Below are 9456 nucleotides of genomic sequence, written 5' to 3' on the forward strand. Positions count from 1 at the left end.
CTGCCATTTGCATAGTGAGTGTTGACACACATGAAGTTTTGTGTCTTTATTCTTTATGATATTACCATGAGTTCTAAGGCATTGGATGGCCCAAGGTGCCCCTGGCTGAGCTTTCCAACACTTGACTCAGGCTAGCTTCTCCAGCTCTCTCTGTCTCTGTCTTTTTTTCTCTCTATCTCTGTCTCTCTGTCTCTGTCTCTGTCTTTCTCTCACACACACATACACAACCTCATGTGTGTGTCTCCTTATTTTGAGAGAATGTAGTGCGTGTTAGAGAGCTATGTACATTATTAGCTTTATACTCAAGATGGTCACATAGGAAATTCAAAAGGGTCAGGAGTGGAATTGAAATCTAAATCAATTTGACCTTAGAGTCCAGGTCCTCAACAGCTAGATTAAGATGCAAATGAAATCACTGCCAAGTGCCTATGCTTGTCTGAAAGGGAAGCTGAGCACTGTGGTAAGGAGTCCTGATTTGAAGCCAGACAACTAGCAACCAGACATTACCACCTCCTACTGTGCCAGGAAGCATCTGTGAACCCCAAAAGACCACCAATGGAGCTATTTCCAATATAATCACATTAGGGTCTCTTTATTTCAAACTTGAGGAATCTTAGAGTAGTAATGACTTTTAAAACACTGGGAATCGATGGATGAAGGTCTGAGCCCCCTCAGTATACAAGGAAGCCCCAAAGCTTGCTGCCAAAAGAAAAAAAAACATGACAAGAATACCACCAAACCCAAATGTTTATTCTGGATATTTTCTATAAGAGGGATTTTTGGATGATGTCAGCGTTGTTTTTTGTTTTTTGGGTTTTTTTGTATATGTACAAGTGTTTTCACGTGTGTCTGAGCACCATGTGCATTCCATGTGCTTGAGGTGGCCAGAAGAGGGCATTGGATCCCCTGGATCTGAAGTTATGTACAGATGGCCACGTGCCAACTCGTTTGGTCTGGTAATCCCACCCTTGTCGTTTGCAAGAGTAGCAAGAGCTCTTAGCCACTAATCCTGATATTAACATATAAGTTGGCAGGAGTAAAGAAGGTTGCCTAATGCTGAGGAGATTTAGCCAATTACTTGAAAGTCTGCTGAGGAGAACCAAGGACTGCCTGATCCTTGCCTAAGAAGCAACATCTTCCTGGAGGTCATCAGTGGGAACTCTTTTGGTTTTGGAACTCAAACGGAGATTTTAGTTTTGTAGATTTTGATGGGTTCTGGTTTTTGTGATTTCTAAGGGTTTTATTTGGAAGATAAAATATTTCCCTACACCCTACAGTACACTGGCTACTCCCTTCATGAATCCTCTCATCTGCCCTTAAATGGTTATCCTTAGTGGATTTCTCACATCTCATCAGGGAGTGGTGTGTGTGTGTGTGTGTGTGTGTGTTCCCAGAAGAGAACATCACATCATCACTGGAGTTATAGACAGCCATGAGCCACAGTGTGGGTGCTGGAGTCAATCCCAGGTTTTCGGCAACGGTGGCCACTTTTTCTAACCACAAACAATGTCCTCCAGCCCCACAATGTGATTCTTACTAGCCAGGAGTAGAAACAATCCAAATATTCAGAAATAGATGAAGGGATAAAGTCATATCATCCATCCATACAGAAGATTATCATGTAGAAGCATCATCCAACAAGGATGAACCCCTAAAATAAATTCTACATGAAAAGCCAGTCACCAGAGACCACATAGTGTATACATTTACAAGACACATTCTGGATAGGCAAGTCCACCAAGAAAAAAACAATAGCCTTCACCAGGATGTGGGGGAGAGAGAGAAAGGAAGGAGAAAGGAGGAATGAGGTGGATAGTGCCTGAAAACGGACGTATGTTTATCAAGGAGGTAGGGAAATCTTTTGGCATTAGTCTATGGTGATGTTTCACAGCAATCCAAGTGCATTAAAATATAACGATTGAAGCAATGCTGGTTGCTTGATTGAGTGACTCATTTTTGTGCTACAGAGAGTGGAACTCCGGGCCTTTAACATGGCGGGCAAACACTGTTGAAAAGCCACACCCTAGCCCTTTAAAGGAGCAGATTTTATGGCATACAGATTCTATCTCTGTGAAGTCGTCATAAAATAAGGAATAACCTGAAAAAACAGTAACACAATAAAAGAAATGTAGACTCCCAAGACAAGTTTCAGTAAAAATGAAAGGCAGGGATGCCATCTAAATGGTGAGCAAATATTTGAAGAGGTCTAAGACAGCTAAGCAGGTCTAATTCTTCTATGGCATTTGCCACCTAAATGCTTCTCATGGGTCATTCAACCTTTGCTATGACTGTGGACTAGGCTCTTGGCCTCTCACAACGAAGTCTGAGTGACAGTCCTGTGAGGGGCAAGGGTGACCTGTGCTCCTCACAAGGCCCACCTGGGCACCGCTGACTCTAGTGTCCTGATTTCATCAGGGGAGTGGCTAAGCACATCCAGGAGGCTTGGTGACCCGCATGCCTTTGGGGCAGGCTGCTGGCTCTGCTTTTTTGGGAGGCCCTGGATGTGCAGCCCAGGAGCAAGTAAGCTGCTCACTCGCTTCTAATCAGCACCTGGAGGGCCAATTTGCTGAGTGCCAGGCAGGCGCTATGGGTCGTAGCAATCAACCGGGCTGGAAGAGAGCCCATCAGGCACCAGTGGAAGATAGGTTGCCAACGACGGCCTGTCCCTCCGGAGAGTGTGTCCACTCTGCTCTTGTTCAGCAGTGGGTCATAGGAGGCATTAATTAGTATGTCCCTCACCAAATGAAGAGAAAAAGGGAGGGGATCACAGTTATCAAGCCTTAATGTCAGGCTGTGGCCACATCAGTGGGGAGCTAGGAAAAGGGGGTGGGGGAGAGTTGCACCAACCCCCATCCCTCACAGTTGATTCAAGTCAAAACAAGCACTTATCTTGCTCAGGTCAACAATTGAGCTCCCAAAGGGATCTTCATGGAAGGGTTCCTCGGGCTAGAGTAATCTACCTCAGCTTCCTCCAGGGTCATCTGCCCATAGATAAGATTTCTCAAGCAAAGGCAGAAAAGAGTAAAGTTCAGGGCCCCGGAGGGATGGCTCAGCAGTTAACAACACCTGCAGCTTTTGCAGATGCTCTGGGTTCGGTTCCTAGCAGCCATGTGGGGGCTTGCAGCCTAATTCCAGCTCTAGGGAATCTAATGTCCTCCTCTGACCTCACTGGGCACCAAGCACATGTGTGTTCGCAGAAGTTCTTATAGTCAAAACACTCATCCATGTAACATAAAGATTTATAAAAAGTAAAGATCAAGTTGATGGGGGCCTCTTTTGTAAGGCACTTGCTGACTTGAGAGTTAGCCAACAGTATAACATCAAAGACAGGAGTTATACAAGTCTCTTTCTGTGTGTGTCTGTTTCTGTCTGCCTGTCTCTGTCCTTCTCTGTCTCTGTATCTGGAGATGAAACTGTACCTCTGATTCTCCTGTTTTCATATCTCAATGGCTGTAATTACCAGTATATATTACCAGATCTGTTTCTTCTTGGTGTACTGTGTTTCAGGATTGAGAACATGGCAGGCTTCCAGAGAAGGCCAGCGGTGTTTGTGAACTGGAAAGACCCATGCTGAACCTTAGGAATTTTGAACAAACTTCTAAGGGACTCACTCTAGCCCTGGAGTCTTGACATGTTCCTGAGGCTGCTGACTGTAGGAGTCTTTCACTTGACCAGCTTCTCGTTTGGCAGCATCTGGGAAACTGTGTGTCTAAGCTGAGATTTGTCTGTGTGCTAATGACAAGACACAGCAGAGTTGCCCTGGAATGGGAGACAGGAGCCATTACACATAGCAAGCCACAATGTGTACTGCACCACAGAAGTTTCACTGAGGTTCACGCCAGCTGTGTTGTTAGGAAATGAGTTGTAGTTCATGCTTGTATCCTTTTCAAGGACAAAGGATGCATCTGTCACATAGATGATTGAGATGCCTGTAGCTAAGAGCCAGGGAAGCCTGTGTCAAACCTCAGCTTCTACCTCTCCTCAGGTAGGGGTTGATGTTTAAGTTGCTTAACTTCTGGAAGCCCTGACCTCCTTATCTGTATATAAAATAAATTTAGTGTGAAAAAATGTATACAAAGTACCTGGAGCATAATAGATGCTCAGTAAATGGTAGCTTTCACTGTCAACACTGCCATCATTGGTAGTAACAATTATTGAGTGCCTCCTGTATGCCCGACCTTTTATTTAGCCTTGGCACAACACATAAAGGAGAAACTGTTGGAGAATTCTGTTTTAAGGTTAGTATTTAATGGGGTGCATATAATTAATTAGATGCAGATAAATAGCCTGAGTTCAAATGCCAATTTCAGCAAGTACTATGAGACAAGACTAGCACGTCTTCTAAGAAGGCCACCCAGAAGGATAGACTTGATAATTTGATTTCCCATCTTGGGACAGACGGTATACAGAAAGGGGGTGGGGGGTGCATTCCTGGCTTCTTTCAGACCCAGCCAGCACTGCAAAAAGACAGACTCCAGAACCCTTCCTGTTGGATTGCTGGGCAGCAGGCTCTTGGCTGGGTCAGCCTTGAGACTGCAATTTCAAAACTGACCACTGGAGGGAGACAGAGTTTGAAGAATAGAGAAGGTACTAGAAAAGGGGACCTACTTCCTCTAGGACTCCATCTCTGATTCCCCCACACATGCCAAAACCACTCTTTTGTCATCTTTGAGGCCTACCCCTTCCTTCTCTTGTCTTTGGCACCCTAATCCCTCAGGAACTCCCCTTTTGGGGTTCCTAATCTTTCTACCTTTACAACTCTGTCCAAGACAAATCCCTGGAAGAAAGTTCACATTCCCTTGCCACAAGGATAGGTTGTTCTCTGTTTAACTTTGTGTCCTGAATAAAGGCTGTGAAAGACAAGCCAGGCCTTGGAAGTGAGAGTGAAAATGTCCTGTGAGGGAAGATCCTAGGTGGCTTGTTAATAGAGATGGGTCAGCCAGCATTTGAGCTGACATCCTAAGGCAGTTTTGGGGAGATAGAAGCCTGGCCATGGGGGGCTTCAGTGGAGAAACTAAAAGTCTAGGAAGACACTGGGGTCATGTGAGAAGTAGATGGAGGTAGGGGTGTGGCATAAAGCCCACCTAAGCCAAGCTATGAGCAGGGAGGGGAGGTTTCAGTGGCAGCCATGTTGTCGGAACTGACTCAAGGATGGTGGGGGGACAGGGCAGTGGGCCGGAGGACTATTATCTGCCAGTAGTTCTCTGGAAAGATGGATTCAGACCTTTATCTGTCCAAGGATGTCGCCTGCATCTCATGACCTGTCTCCCACAGGGCTGACGTTATCAGTGAAGAAAACCTAGACTCTGACCCTTTAGCCTGTTTACGGGAATGTGAGGCAAGAAATCAGTACCCAGGCTTATGAGGGCTTAGATCTCCCAGACAGCTGCATCTCCTCGGAATGTTCCATTGCTTGCTCAATCTGGGTTGTTCCTCCACAGCAACTTTACTCTGTAAACACAGAGCCTGGTGTGTCCGGTGTTTTCTCCGGTGTTTTTCTCCGGTCTGGGCAAAGGTGCTGTTTCTCCAGGCACCACTGCCCGCCCGCCCCCATCTAAGATAGGGAACCAGGCTGGGGTCAGTGATAAGTGGGGACAGCTGCTGTTCCCTTCGCCTGAATTCCTGAGCCCTAGACAGTGATGAATGGCCTCGCCCCCTCCTTGTACATTCTCCAGGTAACCAGAGTGAGGGAGCAACAGGTGGCCTGGGCCAGAGCGCTCCAGGCTTCCCTGCACCTGGGCTACCTCTTGCTGCACCAGAGAGAAGCCAGGACAGAGGGCCTTGTAGAGGAAGCTGAGATCAGCTTAGGAAAACACAAGGGGGCTGAGATGCCAGGGGTGATGCCTTAGAAAAGTCCAGGCCCCTAGTTACAGGCCAGAACCTCACCCACTTACTAAGCTCTGTCTCTCCTATGCCCTCTGTACGCCGTTTCTAAGCTCTCTTGGGTACAAGGTCAAGCATTTGCCTGAATGGGGCCTAGAGACTTGCTTCAGGCGCTAGGAATCCAGGATGGATCAAAGAGGCACGAGGCAGTACAGAGACGCAGGGAGGGAGAGAGACTGGGCTTCTCATTCCAGGCCAGGGGCTATCAGCCTGACCAGAGCCGGGCGGGCTGTCACCTGACAGATCAAGGTGATCTCAGCGCAAACACCCATAAACCAGGCATGCCGCTGGAGCAGGGAGAGGGAGGAGATAGGGAGAAAGAATGGTTGAACCTTTGGCCTTTGGGTTCACCCCCACAGTTCCTGGCTGCTGTTGTGAAACACTCTTCCGGAGCACAGGGCTGGGCTCTGCAGTAGAGCTCTAGGGTCCCGGAACAGATGTGGGGGGGAGTGAGGTAAACCCCCTCCATCCTGTCCTCTTCCTGAGCCAGGCCTAGAGATAGTCATTTGGGAAAAGCCAAGACATTCACTGGAGGTAGGAAGTTAGTTTGGGCCAAACCTGGAGATCCACTGCCCTGGACGTTATAGAGGAACTCATAGGTGAGGCTGAGCTGCTTAGAGGCCATTCAAACTAAAGATGGCAGAGCAGAGGACAGGGTGCGACCAGAGGGAACTCGAAGCTTCAGGCTTTTTGTGTTTAAAGCAGGGCAATGCATCATGTCAGGCATGCTGCAAGCACTAAACAAAGGTGTCATGCACAATATGAAAGCAGTCACCTGCTGTTTCTGGCTTGGGGTGGGGGGTGGGGGGTGGGGAACTAACAAAGTGGACTCATCTTTGCTTGGGGTGGATGGGTAAGTACAACTATAGGAGGGGCAGAAAGGGGGCACAGAGATAACTATTGAGAGATCAAAGAGGGTGGCCAGCTTCCCTAGGTTGACCAGTAGGCCAGACATTAAGGGTCAGGATACTCCTTCCTTTGCTTTTCCAGATGTAGCCTCTGGCTGGTCTTGGTGGCTCAGCAAAACACCACTCCTCAGCCCAGAGCCTTGTGACAGAACAGAGAGCTGTGAGTAGAAAGTCAAGTTGTTTGTCCAGATGGCCTGACTTCTCCGCTTCCTGGCAGTGTAGCCTTGGGTGAATAGCTTCACTGCTCTGTGTCCTGAGTGTAAGGCAGGCAGAGAGAGGTCAAGGGCATGGTCCACAGAAATGGAAAGGAGGTAGTCTTGCATCTCCGTAGGTACAGGGAATATGAGAAACCAAGGGTCAGACTCTAGGTTCCACAAGGCCAGAACCTCACCTTGCCCAGCGGGTGCTCAGCAAAGAGGGAGGGAGGCTTAGTATGTGAATGTAGACATGTGTGTGAAACTAGAGGGGACTGGAAAATCTGTGCGTGGCACACAAAGCGTGTGGGAACTAGTCCGAATGTGTGTCACTAGGGATGAGCGTGTCTTCCTGGGAGGCTCTGTGGAAGAATACGAGTTTCCATTTAGTAAGCCCTGTGGTAGGCCAGGTATGAGGCTGAGTTTTGGCAGGCACATTATGTCATTAAATACTCCCAGGGAGCTATGAAGGAGGACTGGCCTCCTGGGCATGCAACAGTAACAGGCCCTTCAGAGGGGAGGGGGGTGTGCCTGAGGGGATAGAGCTGAAAGCTAGACTCTCTTCCCTCCTATGGGTGTGGGTAGCTGGGCCCAGAAAGGCACAGCTCGTGTGTGTGTGTGTGTGTGTGTGTGTGTGTGTGTGTGTGTGTGTGTATTGGGGTGGGGTCCACACATACTGCCCAGTGCCTGTAGTTTCCTGTGGCTGCCATATGTTTTTTACATACTTAGGTAGGCCTGAGGTCCCACAATGCTTGACACTCCTGTAGTCAAGGGTTCTTTACTTCACTAGCCCTAGCCAGGAGGTCTTGAAGACTGGAGTGTGTGTGTGTGTGTGTGTGTGTGTGTGTGTGTGTGTGTGTGACACAATGACCTGGGAACCTTAGACCTGACAGTCTGTGGGCTAGTAAGTGCTTGGATAAAAGAGTGGTCACATTCCCCACAGATCCTGCCTTCCTCCCAGGCTCCCCTAGAAAATTATTTTTTTCCCTCAGTCAGGGAACCTGAATCTCTCTCTACAACTGAGAACCTCCTAGGGTCAGGCAGGGCTGGGAACTTGTCAGCTTCTGGCCCTGATTGAAGGAGAAAGTGTATGTCTAGTCTAACCACACCCCTGAGGTCCCTGTAGCATGGGCAGGCTGAGGCAGAGGGGCAGCGGTGTGACCAGAGATGAGCAGTGTGTGGAACAAGTCTGGACCAAAGAATCCTATCCTCATCTTTCACTGTCCCCTCTGCCCATAATTAGATGTCGGCACACTCAGAAACTACTTGTGTCTTCCTAGGTTTCCCAAGTCTGGTAGTTCCCATTTAGTGTGGGGCTGTCCTCTGAAGGGGTGCAAGACACGTTGGTCATGAAAAGGAAAAATCTGGGGCCAATCTGAGCTTAGCGCTAGCTATCCTGTCTGAGAAGAACTTTGGTCTATAGTCAAAATGAATGACCCTTCCTAGGACTGGTGACCTGAGACCTGTGAGTGGGGAGCAGTGGTCTGGCCATCCCGAAGGCCGTGGTTTTCCAGAAACCTCACAGCTTGTAATTTACAATGAGCCAAAAGAGCTAGTATGCACGGAGCAGCTGCAAGCGGCTCCATCTGGATTGTACAAGAGAATGGCCATAGGATTGGGAACAGAGACACCAGGAACAACCCAGGGATAGGCCAGGATATGTCAACCCTGAGCCTTAGCTTTCCTCTTAAGTAAACACAGGGATAGCAGGACTGATTTCAAAGGGTGGTAGAAGAAAATCATCTACAGGGGTCCCTGGTGCCTTGTAGGGACTTTGTAAGGAGCTGGCTGCTTTCTAGATTCCCATCTGGAAGTCCTTTGATGGCATGGGTCTCAGGTGGACTGACTGTTGGTGTTGTCTTTCTACCGTACTTGTATCTCTCCTTGCTCTGCCTTCATCTCAGTGCAGAGTCCATTTGGGGAAAAAAACGATCCTAGACTGTGTACCCAGAGCCATTGACTGTTGCGAGGTCTCTGGAGCCAAAGGTAGGAGAAGCACAGCTTCTTCCTCCCCATTCTCCCCCACACAGATGCCCCCACTACAAAGATAGAGATCATCAGACGATGCAGTGAAGGACTCCCGTAGCTCACTAATGGACATGGTACTCATCAGTGGCAGAGCCCCTAAAGAATGGTGCTCAGACAATTAATCTCCATAGACAAGAAACAAGAAGGAACTGGACTTTGGTTCCTGGTAGAGAACTTGCCTTACTAAGTCGGAGGTCCTAAGTTAGAACCCCCATTACGTTAAACGAGAAAGAAAAGAGGAGGCAGCCGAGGAGGAGACAAAGGAGGGGCGTGAATACAGGAAGCCTTTCTAACCTTTGCAGTCCCGACCCAGATCTTTCCCACCTAGTGGGCCGGCTCTTGCTAGTGCCATGCTTGTCTCTGGCTCTTGGTGCCACACTTGCTTGTCAGGCTGAGGGTGGGTGGTCACCGCTTATCCCGGGAGCCCGCAAGTCTATAGAAGG

The sequence above is a fragment of the Apodemus sylvaticus genome, chromosome X (genome assembly GCF_947179515.1).
Source record: "Apodemus sylvaticus chromosome X, mApoSyl1.1, whole genome shotgun sequence".
Classification (NCBI taxonomy): domain Eukaryota; kingdom Metazoa; phylum Chordata; class Mammalia; order Rodentia; family Muridae; genus Apodemus; species Apodemus sylvaticus.